Source organism: Giraffa tippelskirchi, chromosome X (assembly GCF_054371585.1).
Source record: "Giraffa tippelskirchi isolate mGirTip1 chromosome X, T2T-mGirTip1v1.2.pri, whole genome shotgun sequence".
NCBI classification, from domain to species: Eukaryota; Metazoa; Chordata; class Mammalia; order Artiodactyla; family Giraffidae; genus Giraffa; species Giraffa tippelskirchi.
The window spans coordinates 37281990-37299413 of NC_137289.1; the positions used below are offsets into that span (position 1 = coordinate 37281990).

The window sequence follows — 17424 nt, forward strand, 5'->3', positions numbered from 1 at the left end:
GGCCAGGTGGCCGGCGGCGGGAGCTTCAGCGCCTTGTTCCTGAGCATGGCCGCCACCGACAGCACGCCCCCGAGGGCTTGACAGCCAGGGGCTCCTTGGTGGGCGAGCCCGGCCCCAAACAGCACTACCTGTTGCTCCCACACCGGCTCTGGTGAGGTGCCAGGCAGTCAGGTTCGCCCAGGATCTTCTGAGTGCTCGAAACCCTCACTCCCCAGGGCCTCTCTTCACAGGCCTTCCCCCAGCAGGATCCGCAGGAAGGGCCTGCACGCCTTGCTCAAAGTGGTTCCGCTTGCTGGCAGTGTTGCTTCAGAAATGCCAGCCACCCTCTGAGGCTGGGCGCCTCCCTCCGCCCTTTGTGTGTTCAGAAAGGCCCATGGTAGCCAAAAACACCTTCCAAACTCTGCCAGCTGGGTTGGCTCCACTGGAATGTTGGGGAAAGACCCGTGTCCTCTTTCGGGGGCTCTCCTGGGCTGGAAGACCATAGGGAAAAGGGCATCCAGAGGAGCCGTCCAACTCTGGGTCCACGTCCACAGCAGTCTCTGGGACTCTGAGGCGAGTGGCCTGGCCGCTGCCTCCTGGGGAGACCGGGAAGTGATGGATTCTGTCACTTTGTTGTTACTGATGAGGGTTAGGATCAGAATTACCTGGATGATTCACGAATTAGGGTTTGGTTGAAAACCCTTGCCACGTGGACTACATCCAGGTTCTAGCCATGCATCGTAGTGTGTGCTCCTGTCATAATGGGTCCTTTTGCAATAGGTGTAGACATTGGTCCCCACAGAGCACTCTTACTTAAGTGGCTCCGTCCACTTTGGTAACTTGTTTCTAGCTAGGTGACTGAGTGTGCTGAACAAACCCTAGTCTTATGTCATGTGTCCCTTCTGCCAGGACACTCATCCCTCATGGGAATCAATTAAGTGCTGAGCGGGAGAACGTTTGTGTATCTGTGCATGCAGGGCTAACAGGTTATTCTTTTCGGAAACCTCAGGGCCGGTAGTGTAGGTGAGCAGAAAAGGGCATCGGTATGTTAGACCGCAGCCTCAGTCCACAACACTGAGTCTAAATGGTTACAGTGAGTTACATCACAGTGGGTTTGCAGTATAAGGTCCAGACCATCTAGACATTTATGCTGAGTTCTCCTAGGGGTAGGTAGTGTGGTTTGATCGGGTGTTTTGGTTTGTTTTCTCTTAATGGGACTTTGTGGTGACTGGTGTGTTTTTTGTTTTCGTTGGTTACTTATCGTTTTCAAGCCGAATTCTTCCTGAAGGATATTGATCTGCATCTGTGGCAAAGGTATTCAACGGTATTTTCTTTCCTTTTCAGGTCGCGGTTTGCTAAAATAATGAAAGAGAGTGATCAACGGCTCATATGTTGCCTTGGTGTGGAGCCAGCGTTGAGGCACAGACGAAGAGCAGACACTGATTTCAGACGTCTCATAGGTACGTAACACAGCCCTCAGTTGTGCTTTGGTTCCGTTACCCGCTTCTGAACAGTAGGCACCTCTCTCAGGGCAGGTCTCTCACTGAACTTCTCGGGTTACTGTCTGGTTAGTAGCGTGTTCAGGCATACTTCGTCGCCATAGTTGTATCATCGTAATGATCAGAAACGTTTTCCCTGTTTGCTTCAACTACCAACCCTTTGCAAGTTCAAAGGTGCCCGAATTCCATTTAAACTCAAGCCCGGCAAGGGCCATTATTTTCCTGGAGCCGATGTCACACATCTGATGGGTGTGGAAGCGAACTCCCAGGTGTACTTTGTGTTTTCCTCCTTTGCAGGTCAGAAAGATGATTTTCTGAAGTATTTTAGTGCAGTTTATACTGGTTCCATGGAGGTCCGTCCTTAATGCGGAGACTGGGCAAAGGCATGGTTAGTTCAGCAACCTGAGTCCTTCTAAACCTACCAAAGTAGCCTTCCTGCAGGATGGGCCAGGTGGCCGGCGGCAGGAGATTCAGCGCCTTGTTCCTGAACATGGCCGCAACCGACAGCACGCCCCCGAGGGCTTGACAGCCAGGGGCTCCTTGGTGGGCGAGCCCGGCCCCAAACAGCACTACCTGTTGCTCCCACACCGGCTCTCGTGAGGTGCCAGGCAGTCAGGTTCGCCCAGGATCTTCTGAGTGCTCGAAACCCTCACTCCCCAGGGCCTCTCTTCACAGGCCTTCCCCCAGCAGGATCCGCAGGAAGGGCCTGCACGCCTTGCTCAAAATGGTTCCGCTTGCTGGCAGTGTTGCTCCAGAAATGCCAGCCACCCTCTGGAGCTGGGCGCCTCCTTCCGCCCTTTGCGTGTTCACAAAGGCCCATGGTAGCCAAAAACACCTTCCAAACTCTGCCAGCTGGGTTGGCTCCACTGGAATGTTGGGGAAAGACCCGTGTCCTCTTTCGGGGGCTCTCCTGGGCTGGAAGACCATAGGGAAAAGGGCATCCAGAGGAGCCGTCCAACTCTGGGTCCACGTCCACAGCAGTCTCTGGGACTCTGAGGCGAGTGGCCTGGCCGCTGCCTCCTGGGGAGACCGGGAAGTGATGGATTCTGTCACTTTGTTGTTACTGATGAGGGTTAGGATCAGAATTACCTGGATGATTCACGAATTAGGGTTTGGTTGAAAACCCTTGCCTCGTGGAATACATCCAGGTTCTAGCCGTGCATCGTAGTGTGTGCTCCTGTCATAATGGGTCCTTTTGCAATAGGTGTAGACATTGGTCCCCACAGAGCACTCTTACTTAAGTGGCTCCGTCCACTTTGGTAACTTGTTTCTAGCTAGGTGACTGAGTGTGCTGAACAAACCCTAGACTTATGTCATGTGTCCCTTCTGCCAGGACACTCATCCCTCATGCGAATCAATTAAGTGCTGAGCGGGAGAACGTTTGTGTATCTGTGCATGCAGGGCTAACAGGTTATTCTTTTCGGAAACCTCAGGGCCGGTAGTGTAGGTGAGCAGAAAAGGGCATCGGTATGTTAGACCGCAGCCTCAGTCCACAACACTGAGTCTAAATGGTTACAGTGAGTTACATCACAGTGGGTTTGCAGTATAAGGTCCAGACCATCTAGACATTTATGCTGACTTCTCCTAGGGGTAGGTAGTGTGGTTTGATCGGGTGTTTTGGTTTGTTTTCTCCAAATGGGACTTTGTGGTGACTGGTGTGTTTTTTGTTTTCGTTGGTTACTTATCGTTTTCAAGCCGAATTCTTCCTGAAGGATATTGATCTGCATCTGTGGCAAAGGTATTCAACGGTATTTTCTTTCCTTTTCAGGTCGCGGTTTGCTAAAATAATGAAAGAGAGTGATCAACGGCTCATATATTGCCTTGGTGTGGAGCCAGCGTTGAGGCACAGACGAAGAGCAGACACTGATTTCAGACGTCTCATAGGTACGCAACACAGCCCTCAGTTGTGCTTTGGTTCCGTTACCCGCTTCTGAACAGTAGGCACCTCTCTCAGGGCAGGTCTCTCACTGAACTTCTCGGGTTACTGTCTGGTTAGTAGCGTGTTCAGACATACTTCGTCGCCATAGTTGTATCATCGTAATGATCAGAAACGTTTTCCCTGTTTGCTTCAACTACCAACCCTTTGCAAGTTCAAAGGTGCCCGAATTCCATTTAAACTCAAGCCCGGCAAGGGCCATTATTTTCCTGGAGCCGATGTCACACATCTGATGGGTGTGGAAGCGAACTCCCAGGTGTACTTTGTGTTTTCCTCCTTTGCAGGTCAGAAAGATGATTTTCTGAAGTATTTTAGTGCAGTTTATACTGGTTCCATGGAGGTCCGTCCTTAATGCTGAGACTGAACAAAGGCATGGTTAGTTCCGCAACCTGAGTCCTTCTAAACCTACCGAAGTAGCCTTCCTGCAGGATGGGCCAGGTGTCCGGCGGCAGGAGCTTCAGCGCCTTGTTCCTGAACATGGCCGCCACCGACAGCACGCCCCCGAGGGCTTGACAGCCAGGGGCTCCTTGGTGGGCGAGCCCGGCCCCAAACAGCACTACCTGTTGCTCCCACACCGGCTCTGGTGAGGTGCCAGGCAGTCAGGTTCGCCCAGGATCTTCTGAGTGCTCGAAACCCTCACTCCCCAGGGCCTCTCTTCACAGGCCTTCCCCCAGCAGGATCCGCAGGAAGGGCCTGCACGCCTTGCTCAAAATGGTTCCGCTTGCTGGCAGTGTTGCTCCAGAAATGCCAGCCACCCTCTGGAGCTCGGCGCCTCCCTCCGCCCTTTGCGTGTTCAGAAAGGCCCATGGTAGCCAAAAACACCTTCCAAACTCTGCCAGCTGGGTTGGCTCCACTGGAATGTTGGGGAAAGACCCGTGTCCTCTTTCGGGGGCTCTCCTGGGCTGGAAGACCATAGGGAAAAGGGCATCCAGAGGAGCCGTCCAACTCTGGGTCCACGTCCACAGCAGTCTCTGGGACTCTGAGGCGAGTGGCCTGGCCGCTGCCTCCTGGGGAGACCGGGAAGTGATGGATTCTGTCACTTTGTTGTTACTGATGAGGGTTAGGATCAGAATTACCTGGATGATTCACGAATTAGGGTTTGGTTGAAAACCCTTGCCACGTGGACTACATCCAGGTTCTAGCCGTGCATCGTAGTGTGTGCTCCTGTCATAATGGGTCCTTTTGCAATAGGTGTAGACATTGGTCCCCACAGAGCACTCTTACTTAAGTGGCTCCGTCCACTTTGGTAACTTGTTTCTAGCTAGGTGACTGAGTGTGCTGAACAAACCCTAGTCTTATGTCATGTGTCCCTTCTGCCAGGACACTCATCCCTCATGGGAATCAATTAAGTGCTGAGCGGGAGAACGTTTGTGTATCTGTGCATGCAGGGCTAACAGGTTATTCTTTTCGGAAACCTCAGGGCCGGTAGTGTAGGTGAGCAGAAAAGGGCATCGGTATGTTAGACCGCAGCCTCAGTCCACAACACTGAGTCTAAATGGTTACAGTGAGTTACATCACAGTGGGTTTGCAGTATAAGGTCCAGACCATCTAGACATTTATGCTGACTTCTCCTAGGGGTAGGTAGTGTGGTTTGATCGGGTGTTTTGGTTTGTTTTCTCTTAATGGGACTTTGTGGTGACTGGTGTGTTTTTTGTTTTCGTTGGTTACTTATCGTTTTCAAGCCGAATTCTTCCTGAAGGATATTGATCTGCATCTGTGGCAAAGGTATTCAACGGTATTTTCTTTCCTCTTCAGGTCGCGGTTTGCTAAAATAATGAAAGAGAGTGATCAACGGCTCATATGTTGCCCTGGTGTGGAGCAAGCGTTGAGGCACAGACGAAGAGCAGACACTGATTTCAGACGTCTCATAGGTACGTAACACAGCCCTCAGTTGTGCTTTGTTTCCGTTACCCGCTTCTGAACAGTAGGCACCTCTCTCAGGGCAGGTCTCTCACTGAACTTCTCGGGTTACTGTCTGGTTAGTAGCGTGTTCAGGCATACTTCGTCGCCATAGTTGTATCATCGTAATGATCAGAAACGTTTTCCCTGTTTGCTTCAACTACCAACCCTTTGCAAGTTCAAAGGTGCCCGAATTCCATTTAAACTCAAGCCCGGCAAGGGCCATTATTTTCCTGGAGCCGATGTCACACATCTGATGGGTGTGGAAGCGAACTCCCAGGTGTACTTTGTGTTTTCCTCCTTTGCAGGTCAGAAAGATGATTTTCTGAAGTATTTTAGTGCAGTTTATACTGGTTCCATGGAGGTCCGTCCTTAATGCTGAGACTGAGCAAAGGCATGGTTAGTTCAGCAACCTGAGTCCTTCTAAACCTACCAAAGTAGCCTTCCTGCAGGATGGGCCAGGTGGCCGGCGGCAGGAGATTCAGCGCCTTGTTCCTGAACATGCCGTCACCGACAGCACGCCCCCGAGGGCTTGACAGCCAGGGGCTCCTTGGTGGGCGAGCCCGGCCCCAAACAGCACTACCTGTTGCTCCCACACCGGCTCTGGTGAGGTGCCAGGCAGTCAGGTTCGCCCAGGATCTTCTGAGTGCTCGAAACCCTCACTCCCCAGGGCCTCTCTTCACAGGCCTTCCCCCAGCAGGATCCGCAGGAAAGGCCTGCACGCCTTGCTCAAAATGGTTCCGCTTGCTGGCAGTGTTGCTTCAGAAATGCCAGCCACCCTCTGGAGCTGGGCGCCTCCCTCCGCCCTTTGCGTGTTCAGAAAGGCCCATGGTAGCCAAAAACACCTTCCAAACTCTGCCAGCTGGGTTGGCTCCACTGGAATGTTGGGGAAAGACCCGTGTCCTCTTTCGGGGGCTCTCCTGGGCTGGAAGACCATAGGGAAAAGGGCATCCAGAGGAGCCGTCCAACTCTGGGTCCACGTCCACAGCAGTCTCTGGGACTCTGAGGCGAGTGGCCTGGCCGCTGCCTCCTGGGGAGACCGGGAAGTGATGGATTCTGTCACTTTGTTGTTACTGATGAGGGTTAGGATCAGAATTACCTGGATGATTCACGAATTAGGGTTTGGTTGAAAACCCTTGCCACTTGGAATACATCCAGGTTCTAGCCGTGCATCGTAGTGTGTGCTCCTGTCATAATGGGTCCTTTTGCAATAGGTGTAGACATTGGTCCCCACAGAGCACTCTTACTTAAGTGGCTCCGTCCACTTTGGTAACTTGTTTCTAGCTAGGTGACTGAGTGTGCTGAACAAACCCTAGTCTTATGTCATGTGTCCCTTCTGCCAGGACACTCATCCCTCATGCGAATCAATTAAGTGCTGAGCGGGAGAACGTTTGTGTATCTGTGCATGCAGGGCTAACAGGTTATTCTTTTCGGAAACCTCAGGGCCGGTAGTGTAGTTGAGCAGAAAAGGGCATCGGTATGTTAGACCGCAGCCTCAGTCCACAACACTGAGTCTAAATGGTTACAGTGAGTTACATCACAGTGGGTTTGCAGTATAAGGTCCAGACCATCTAGACATTTATGCTGACTTCTCCTAGGGGTAGGTAGTGTGGTTTGATGGGGTGTTTTGGTTTGTTTTCTCTTAATGGGACTTTGTGGTGACTGGTGTGTTTTTTGTTTTCGTTGGTTACTTATCGTTTTCAAGCCGAATTCTTCCTGAAGGATATTGATCTGCATCTGTGGCAAAGGTATTCAACGGTATTTTCTTTCCTTTTCAGGTCGCGGTTTGCTAAAATAATGAAAGAGAGTGATCAACGGCTCATATGTTGCCTTGGTGTGGAGCCAGCGTTGAGGCACAGACGAAGAGCAGACACTGATTTCAGACGTCTCATAGGTACGTAACACAGCCCTCAGTTGTGCTTTGGTTCCGTTACCAGCTTCTGAAGAGTAGGCACCTCTCTCAGGGCAGGTCTCTCACTGAACTTCTCGGGTTACTGTCTGGTTAGTAGCGTGTTCAGGCATACTTCGTCGCCATAGTTGTATCATCGTAATGATCAGAAACGTTTTCCCTGTTTGCTTCAACTACCAACCCTTTGCAAGTTCAAAGGTGCCCGAATTCCATTTAAACTCAAGCCCGGAAAGGGCCATTATTTTCCTGGAGCCGATGTCACACATCTGATGGGTGTGGAAGCGAACTCCCAGGTGTACTTTGTGTTTTCCTCCTTTGCAGCTCAGAAAGATGATTTTCTGAAGTATTTTAGTGCAGTTTATACTGGTTCCATGGAGGTCCGTCCTTAATGCTGAGACTGAGCAAAGGCATGGTTAGTTCAGCAACCTGAGTCCTTCTAAAGCTACCAAAGTAGCCTTCGTGCAGGATGGGCCAGGTGGCCGGCGGCAGGAGCTTCAGCGCCTTGTTCCTGAACATGGCCGCCACCGACAGCACGCCCCCGAGGGCTTGACAGCCAGGGGCTCCTTGGTGGGCGAGCCCGGCCCCAAACAGCACTACCTGTTGCTCCCACACCGGCTCTCGTGAGGTGCCAGGCAGTCAGGTTCGCCCAGGATCTTCTGAGTGCTCGAAACCCTCACTCCCCAGGGCCTCTCTTCACAGGCCTTCCCCCAGCAGGATCCGCAGGAAGGGCCTGCACGCCTTGCTCAAAATGGTTCCGCTTGCTGGCAGTGTTGCTCCAGAAATGCCAGCCACCCTCTGGAGCTGGGCGCCTCCCTCCGCCCTTTGCGTGTTCAGAAAGGCCCATGGTAGCCAAAAACACCTTCCAAACTCTGCCAGCTGGGTTGGCTCCACTGGAATGTTGGGGAAAGACCCGTGTCCTCTTTCGGGGGCTCTCCTGGGCTGGAAGACCATAGGGAAAAGGGCATCCAGAGGAGCCGTCCAACTCTGGGTCCACGTCCACAGCAGTCTCTGGGACTCTGAGGCGAGTGGCCTGGCCGCTGCCTCCTGGGGAGACCGGGAAGTGATGGATTCTGTCACTTTGTTGTTACTGATGAGGGTTAGGATCAGAATTACCTGGATGATTCACGAATTAGGGTTTGGTTGAAAACCCTTGCCTCGTGGAATACATCCAGGTTCTAGCCGTGCATCGTAGTGTGTGCTCCTGTCATAATGGGTCCTTTTGCAATAGGTGTAGACATTGGTCCCCACAGAGCACTCTTACTTAAGTGTCTCCGTCCACTTTGGTAACTTGTTTCTAGCTAGGTGACTGAGTGTGCTGAACAAACCCTAGACTTATGTCATGTGTCCCTTCTGCCAGGACACTCATCCCTCATGGGAATCAATTAAGTGCTGAGCGGGAGAACGTTTGTGTATCTGTGCATGCAGGGCTAACAGGTTATTCTTTTCGGAAACCTCAGGGCCGGTAGTGTAGGTGAGCAGAAAAGGGCATCGGTATGTTAGACCGCAGCCTCAGTCCACAACACTGAGTCTAAATGGTTACAGTGAGTTACATCACAGTGGGTTTGCAGTATAAGGTCCAGACCATCTAGACATTTATGCTGACTTCTCCTAGGGGTAGGTAGTGTGGTTTGATCGGGTGTTTTGGTTTGTTTTCTCCTAATGGGACTTTGTGGTGACTGGTGTGTTTTTTGTTTTTGTTGGTTACTTATCGTTTTCAAGCCGAATTGTTCCTGAAGGATATTGATCTGCATCTGTGGCAAAGGTATTCAACGGTATTTTCTTTCGTCTTCAGGTCGCGGTTTGCTAAAATAATGAAAGAGAGTGATCAACGGCTCATATGTTGCCTTGGTGTGGAGCCAGCGTTGAGGCACAGACGAAGAGCAGACACTGATTTCAGACGTCTCATAGGTACGTAACACATCCCTCAGTTGTGCTTTGGTTCCGTTACCCGCTTCTGAACAGTAGGCACCTCTCTCAGGGCAGGTCTCTCACTGAACTTCTCGGGTTACTGTCTGGTTAGTAGCGTGTTCAGGCATACTTGGTCGGCATAGTTGTATCATCGTAATGATCAGAAACGTTTTCCCTGTTTGCTTCAACTACCAACCATTTGCAAGTTCAAAGGTGCCCGAATTCCATTTAAACTCAAGCCCGGCAAGGGCCGTTATTTTCCTGGAGCCGATGTCACACATCTGATGGGTGTGGAAGCGAACTCCCAGGTGTACTTTGTGTTTTCCTCCTTTGCAGGTCAGAAAGATGATTTTCTGAAGTATTTTAGTTCAGTTTATACTGGTTCCATGGAGGTCCGTCCTTAATGCTGAGACTGAGCAAAGGCATGGTTATTTCAGCAACCTGAGTCCTTCTAAACCTACCAAAGTAGCCTTCCTGCAGGATGGGCCAGGTGGCCGGCGGCAGGAGATTCAGCGCCTTGTTCCTGAACATGGCCGACACCGACAGCACGCCCCCGAGGGCTTGACAGCCAGGGGCTCCTTGGTGGGCGAGCCCGGCCCCAAACAGCACTACCTGTTGCTCCCACACCGGCTCTGGTGAGGTGCCAGGCAGTCAGGTTCGCCCAGGATCTTCTGAGTGCTCGAAACCCTCACTCCCCAGGGCCTCTCTTCACAGGCCTTCCCCCAGCAGGATCCGCAGGAAGGGCCTGCACGCCTTGCTCAAAATGGTTCCGCTTGCTGGCAGTGTTGCTCCAGAAATGCCAGCCACCCTCTGGAGCTGGGCGCCTCCCTCCGCCCTTTGCGTGTTCAGAAAGGCCCATGGTAGCCAAAAACACCTTCCAAACTCTGCCAGCTGGGTTGGCTCCACTGGAATGTTGGGGAAAGACCCGTGTCCTCTTTTGGGAGCTCTCCTGGGCTGGAAGACCATAGGGAAAAGGGCATCCAGAGGAGCCGTCCAACTCTGGGTCCACGTCCACAGCAGTCTCTGGGACTCTGAGGCGAGTGGCCTGGCCGCTGCCTCCTGGGGAGACCGGGAAGTGATGGATTCTGTCACTTTGTTGTTACTGATGAGGGTTAGGATCAGAATTACCTGGATGATTCACGAATTAGGGTTTGGTTGAAAACCCTTGCCACGTGGAATACATCCAGGTTCTAGCTGTGCATCGTAGTGTGTGCTCCTGTCATAATGGGTCCTTTTGCAATAGGTGTAGACATTGGTCCCCACAGAGCACTCTTACTTCAGTGGCTCCGTCCACTTTGGTAACTTGTTTCTAGCTAGGTGACTGAGTGTGCTGAACCAACCTTAGTCTTATGTCATGTGTCCCTTCTGCCAGGACACTCATCCCTCATGGGAATCAATTAAGTGCTGAGCGGGAGAACGTTTGTGTATCTGTGCATGCAAGGCTAACAGGTTATTCTTTTCGGAAACCTCAGGGCCGGTAGTGTAGGTGAGCAGAAAAGGGCATCGGTATGTTAGACCGCAGCCTCAGTCCACAACACTGAGTCTAAATGGTTACAGTGAGTTACATCACAGTGGGTTTGCAGTATAAGGTCCAGACCATCTAGACATTTATGCTGACTTCTCCTAGGGGTAGGTAGTGTGGTTTGATCGGGTGTTTTGGTTTGTTTTCTCCTAATGGGACTTTGTGGTGACTGGTGTGTTTTTTGTTTTCGTTGGTTACTTATCGTTTTCAAGCTGAATTCTTCCTGAAGGATATTGATCTGCATCTGTGGCAAAGGTATTCAACGGTATTTTCTTTCCTCTTCAGGTCGCGGTTTGCTAAAATAATGAAAGAGAGTGATCAACGGCTCATATGTTGCCTTGGTGTGGAGCCAGCGTTGAGGCATAGACGAAGAGCAGACACTGATTTCAGACGTCTCATAGGTACGTAACACAGCCCTCAGTTGTGCTTTGGTTCCGTTACCCGCTTCTGAACAGTAGGCACCTCTCTCAGGGCAGGTCTCTCACTGAACTTCTCGGGTTACTGTCTGGTTAGTAGCGTGTTCAGGCATACTTCGTCGCCATAGTTGTATCATCGTAATGATCAGAAACGTTTTCCCTGTTTGCTTCAACTACCAACCATTTGCAAGTTCAAAGGTGCCCGAATTCCATTTAAACTGAAGCCCGGCAAGGGCCGTTATTTTCCTGGAGCCGATGTCACACATCTGATGGGTGTGGAAGCGAACTCCCAGGTGTACTTTGTGTTTTCCTCCTTTGCAGGTCAGAAAGATGATTTTCTGAAGTATTTTAGTGCAGTTTATACTGGTTCCATGGAGGTCCGTCCTTAATGCTGAGACTGAGCAAAGGCATGGTTAGTTCAGCAACCTGAGTCCTTCTAAACCTACCGAAGTAGCCTTCCTGCAGGATGGGCCAGGTGGCCGGCGGCAGGAGCTTCAGCGCCTTGTTCCTGAACATGGCCGACACCGACAGCACGCCCCCGAGGGCTTGACAGCCAGGGGCTCCTTGGTGGGCGAGCCCGGCCCCAAACAGCACTACCTGTTGCTCCCACACCGGCTCTGGTGAGGTGCCAGGCAGTCAGGTTCGCCCAGGATCTTCTGAGTGCTCGAAACCCTCACTCCCCAGGGCCTCTCTTCACAGGCCTTCCCCCAGCAGGATCCGCAGGAAGGGCCTGCACGCCTTGCTCAAAATGGTTCCGCTTGCTGGCAGTGTTGCTCCAGAAATGCCAGCCACCCTCTGGAGCTGGTCGCCTCCCTCCGCCCTTTGCGTGTTCAGAAAGGCCCATGGTAGCCAAAAACACCTTCCAAACTCTGCCAGCTGGGTTGGCTCCACTGGAATGTTGGGGAAAGACCCGTGTCGTCTTTCGGGGGCTCTCCTGGGCTGGAAGACCATAGGGAAAAGGGCATCCAGAGGAGCCGTCCAACTCTGGGTCCACGTCCACAGCAGTCTCTGGGACTCTGAGGCGAGTGGCCTGGCCGCTGCCTCCTGGGGAGACCGGGAAGTGATGGATTCTGTCACTTTGTTGTTACTGATGAGGGTTAGGATCAGAATTACCTGGACGATTCACAAATTAGGGTTTGGTTGAAAACCCTTGCCACGTGGAATACATCCAGGTTCTAGCCGTGCATCGTAGTGTGTGCTCCTGTCATAATGGGTCCTTTTGCAATAGGTGTAGACATTGGTCCCCACAGAGCACTCTTACTTAAGTGGCTCCGTCCACTTTGGTAACTTGTTTCTAGCTAGGTGACTGAGTGTGCTGAACAAACCCTAGACTTATGTCATGTGTCCCTTCTGCCAGGACACTCATCCCTCATGGGAATCAATTAAGTGCTGAGCGGGAGAACGTTTGTGTATCTGTGCATGCAGGGCTAACAGGTTATTCTTTTCGGAAACCTCAGGGCCGGTAGTGTAGGTGAGCAGAAAAGGGCATCGGTATGTTAGACCGCAGCCTCAGTCCACAACATTGAGTCTAAATGGTTACAGTGAGTTACATCACAGTGGGTTTGCAGTATAAGGTCCAGACCATCTAGACATTTATGCTGACTTCTCCTAGGGGTAGGTAGTGTGGTTTGATCGGGTGTTTTGGTTTGTTTTCTCCTAATGGGACTTTGTGGTGGCTGGTGTGTTTTTTGTTTTCGTTGGTTACTTATCGTTTTCAAGCCGAATTCTTCCTGAAGGATATTGATCTGCATCTGTGGCAAAGGTATTCAACGGTATTTTCTTTCCTCTTCAGGTCGCGGTTTGCTAAAATAATGAAAGAGAGTGATCAACGGCTCATATGTTGCCTTGGTGTGGAGCCAGCGTTGAGGCATAGACGAAGAGCAGACACTGATTTCAGACGTCTCATAGGTACGTAACACAGCCCTCAGTTGTGCTTTGGTTCCGTTACCCGCTTCTGAACAGTAGGCACCTCTCTCAGGGCAGGTCTCTCACTGAACTTCTCGGGTTACTGTCTGGTTAGTAGCGTGTTCAGGCCTACTTCGTCGCCATAGTTGTATCATCGTAATGATCAGAAACGTTTTCCCTGTTTGCTTCAACTACCAACCATTTGCAAGTTCAAAGGTGCCCGAATTCCATTTAAACTCAAGCCCGGCAAGGGCCATTATTTCCCTGGAGCCGATGTCACACATCTGATGGGTGTGGAAGCGAACTCCCAGGTGTACTTTGTGTTTTCCTCCTTTGCAGGTCAGAAAGATGATTTTCTGAAGTATTTTAGTGCAGTTTATACTGGTTCCATGGAGGTCCGTCCTTAATGCTGAGACTGAACAAAGGCATGGTTAGTTCCGCAACCTGAGTCCTTCTAAACCTACCGAAGTAGCCTTCCTGCAGGATGGGCCAGGTGTCTGGCGGCAGGAGGTTCAGCGCCTTGTTCCTGAACATGGCCGCCACCGACAGCACGCCCCCGAGGGCTTGACAGCCAGGGGCTCCTTGGTGGGCGAGCCCGGCCCCAAACAGCACTACCTGTTGCTCCCACACCGGCTCTGGTGAGGTGCCAGGCAGTCAGGTTCGCCCAGGATCTTCTGAGTGCTCGAAACCCTCACTCCCCAGGGCCTCTCTTCACAGGCCTTCCCCCAGCAGGATCCGCAGGAAGGGCCTGCACGCCTTGCTCAAAATGGTTCCGCTTGCTGGCAGTGTTGCTCCAGAAATGCCAGCCACCCTCTGGAGCTGGGCGCCTCCCTCCGCCCTTTGCGTGTTCAGAAAGGCCCATGGTAGCCAAAAACACCTTCCAAACTCTGCCAGCTGGGTTGGCTCCACTGGAATGTTGGGGAAAGACCCGTGTCCTCTTTCGGGGGCTCTCCTGGGCTGGAAGACCATAGGGAAAAGGGCATCCAGAGGAGCCGTCCAACTCTGGGTCCACGTCCACAGCAGTCTCTGGGACTCTGAGGCGAGTGGCCTGGCCGCTGCCTCCTGGGGAGACCGGGAAGTGATGGATTCTGTCACTTTGTTGTTACTGATGAGGGTTAGGATCAGAATTACCTGGATGATTCACGAATTAGGGTTTGGTTGAAAACCCTTGCCACGTGGAATACATCCAGGTTCTAGCCGTGCATCGTAGTGTGTGCTCCTGTCATAATGGGTCCTTTTGCAATAGGTGTAGACATTGGTCCCCACAGAGCACTCTTACTTAAGTGGCTCCGTCCACTTTGGTAACTTGTTTCTAGCTAGGTGACTGAGTGTGCTGAACAAACCCTAGACTTATGTCATGTGTCCCTTCTGCCAGGACACTCATCCCTCATGGGAATCAATTAAGTGCTGAGCGGGAGAACGTTTGTGTATCTGTGCATGCAGGGCTAACAGGTTATTCTTTTCGGAAACCTCAGGGCCGGTAGTGTAGGTGAGCAGAAAAGGGCATCGGTATGTTAGACCGCAGCCTCAGTCCACAACACTGAGTCTAAATGGTTACAGTGAGTTACATCACAGTGGGTTTGCAGTATAAGGTCGAGACCATCTAGACATTTATGCTGACTTCTCCTAGGGGTAGGTAGTGTGGTTTGATCGGGTGTTTTGGTTTGTTTTCTCCTAATGGGACTTTGTGGTGACTGGTGTGTTTTTTGTTTTCGTTGGTTACTTATCGTTTTCAAGCCGAATTGTTCCTGAAGGATATTGATCTGCATCTGTGGCAAAGGTATTCAACGGTATTTTCTTTCCTCTTCAGGTCGCGGTTTGCTAAAATAATGAAAGAGAGTGATCAACGGCTCATATGTTGCCTTGGTGTGGAGCCAGCGTTGAGGCACAGACGAAGAGCAGACACTGATTTCAGACGTCTCATAGGTACGTAACACAGCCCTCAGTTGTGCTTTGGTTCCGTTACCCGCTTCTGAAGAGTAGGCACCTCTCTCAGGGCAGGTCTCTCACTGAACTTCTCGGGTTACTGTCTGGTTAGTAGCGTGTTCAGGCATATTTCGTCGCCATAGTTGTATCATCGTAATGATCAGAACCGTTTTCCCTGTTTGCTTCAACTACCAACCCTTTGCAAGTTCAAAGGTGCCCGAATTCCATTTAAACTCAAGCCCGGCAAGGGCCATTATTTTCCTGGAGCCGATGTCACACATCTGATGGGTGTGGAAGCGAACTCCCAGGTGTACTTTGTGTTTTCCTCCTTTGCAGGTCAGAAAGATGATTTTCTGAAGTGTTTTAGTGCAGTTTATACTGGTTCCATGGAGGTCCGTCCTTAATGCTGAGACTGAGCAAAGGCATGGTTAGTTCAGCAACCTGAGTCCTTCTAAACCTACCGAAGTAGCCTTCCTGCAGGATGGGCCAGGTGTCCGGCGGCAGGAGGTTCAGCGCCTTGTTCCTGAACATGGCCGCCACCGACAGCACGCCCCCGAGGGCTTGACAGCCAGGGGCTCCTTGGTGGGCGAGCCCGGCCCCAAACAGCACTACCTGTTGCTCCCACACCGGCTCTGGTGAGGTGCCAGGCAGTCAGGTTCGCCCAGGATCTTCTGAGTGCTCGAAACCCTCACTCCCCAGGGCCTCTCTTCACAGGCCTTCCCCCAGCAGGATACGCTGGAAGGGCCTGCACGCCTTGCTCAAAATGGTTCCGCTTGCTGGCAGTGTTGCTCCAGAAATGCCAGCCACCCTCTGGAGCTGGGCGCCTCCCTCCGCCCTTTGCGTGTTCAGAAAGGCCCATGGTAGCCAAAAACACTTTTCAAACTCTGCCAGCTGGGTTGGCTCCACTGGAATGTTGGGGAAAGACCCGTGTCCTCTTTCGGGGGCTCTCCTGGGCTAGAAGACCATAGGGAAAAGGGCATCCAGAGGAGCCGTCCAACTCTGGGTCCACGTCCACAGCAGTCTCTGGGACTCTGAGGCGAGTGGCCTGGCCGCTGCCTCCTGGGGAGACCGGGAAGTGATGGATTCTGTCACTTTGTTGTTACTGATGAGGGTTAGGATCAGAATTACCTGGATGATTCACGAATTAGGGTTTGGTTGAAAACCCTTGCCACGTGGACTACATCCAGGTTCTAGCCGTGCATCGTAGTGTGTGCTCCTGTCATAATGGGTCCTTTTGCAATAGGTGTAGACATTGGTCCCCACAGAGCACTCTTACTTAAGTGGCTCCGTCCACTTTGGTAACTTGTTTCTAGCTAGGTGACTGAGTGTGCTGAACAAACCCTAGACTTATGTCATGTGTCCCTTCTGCCAGGACACTCATCCCTCATGGGAATTAATTAAGTGCTGAGGGGGGGAACGTTTGTGTATCTGTGCATGTAGGGCTAACAGGTTATTCTTTTCGGAAACCTCAGGGCCGGTAGTGTAGGTGAGCAGAAAAGGGCATCGGTATGTTAGACCGCAGCCTCAGTCCACAACACTGAGTCTAAATGGTTACAGTGAGTTACATCACAGTGGGTTTGCAGTATAAGGTCCAGAGCATCTAGACATTTATGCTGACTTCTCCTAGGGGTAGGTAGTGTGGTTTGATGGGGTGTTTTGGTTTGTTTTCTCTTAATGGGACTTTCTGGTGGCTGGTGTGTTTTTTGTTTTCGTTGGTTACTTATCGTTTTCAAGCCGAATTCTTCCTGAAGGATATTGATCTGCATCTGTGGCAAAGGTATTCAACGGTATTTTCTTTCCTCTTCAGGTCGCGGTTTGCTAAAATAATGAAAGAGAGTGATCAACGGCTCATATGTTGCCTTGGTGTGGAGCCAGCGTTGAGGCACAGACGAAGAGCAGACACTGATTTCAGACGTCTCATAGGTACGTAACACAGCCCTCAGTTGTGCTTTGGTTCCGTTACCCGCTTCTGAAGAGTAGGCACCTCTCTCAGGGCAGGTCTCTCACTGAACTTCTCGGGTTACTGTCTGGTTAGTAGCGTGTTCAGGCATATTTCGTCGCCATAGTTGTATCATCGTAATGATCAGAACCGTTTTCCCTGTTTGCTTCAACTACCAACCCTTTGCAAGTTCAAAGGTGCCCGAATTCCATTTAAACTCAAGCCCGGCAAGGGCCATTATTTTCCTGGAGCCGATGTCACACATCTGATGGGTGTGGAAGCGAACTCCCAGGTGTACTTTGTGTTTTCCTCCTTTGCAGGTCAGAAAGATGATTTTCTGAAGTGTTTTAGTGCAGTTTATACTGGTTCCATGGAGGTCCGTCCTTAATGCTGAGACTGAGCAAAGGCATGGTTAGTTCAGCAACCTGAGTCCTTCTAAACCTACCGAAGTAGCCTTCCTGCAGGATGGGCCAGGTGTCCGGCGGCAGGAGGTTCAGCGCCTTGTTCCTGAACATGGCCGCCACCGACAGCACGCCCCCGAGGGCTTGACAGCCAGGGGCTCCTTGGTGGGCGAGCCCGGCCCCAA

At 51.6% G+C, this 17424-nt stretch overlaps 1 long non-coding RNA gene across 1 annotated transcript in view; it reads left to right on the forward strand.

Moving 5' to 3' along the window:
- The window catches only part of LOC145536423 (uncharacterized), a 111442-nt gene that overhangs the window by 58081 nt on the left and 35937 nt on the right, over positions 1-17424 (forward strand). The window contains exons 31-39 of the long non-coding RNA XR_014075838.1: positions 1324-1439; positions 3247-3362; positions 5170-5285; positions 7092-7207; positions 9015-9130; positions 10938-11053; positions 12861-12976; positions 14784-14899; positions 16707-16822. This is a non-coding gene — a long non-coding RNA (uncharacterized LOC145536423). The remainder of the gene's footprint in view (positions 1-1323; positions 1440-3246; positions 3363-5169; positions 5286-7091; positions 7208-9014; positions 9131-10937; positions 11054-12860; positions 12977-14783; positions 14900-16706; positions 16823-17424) is intronic.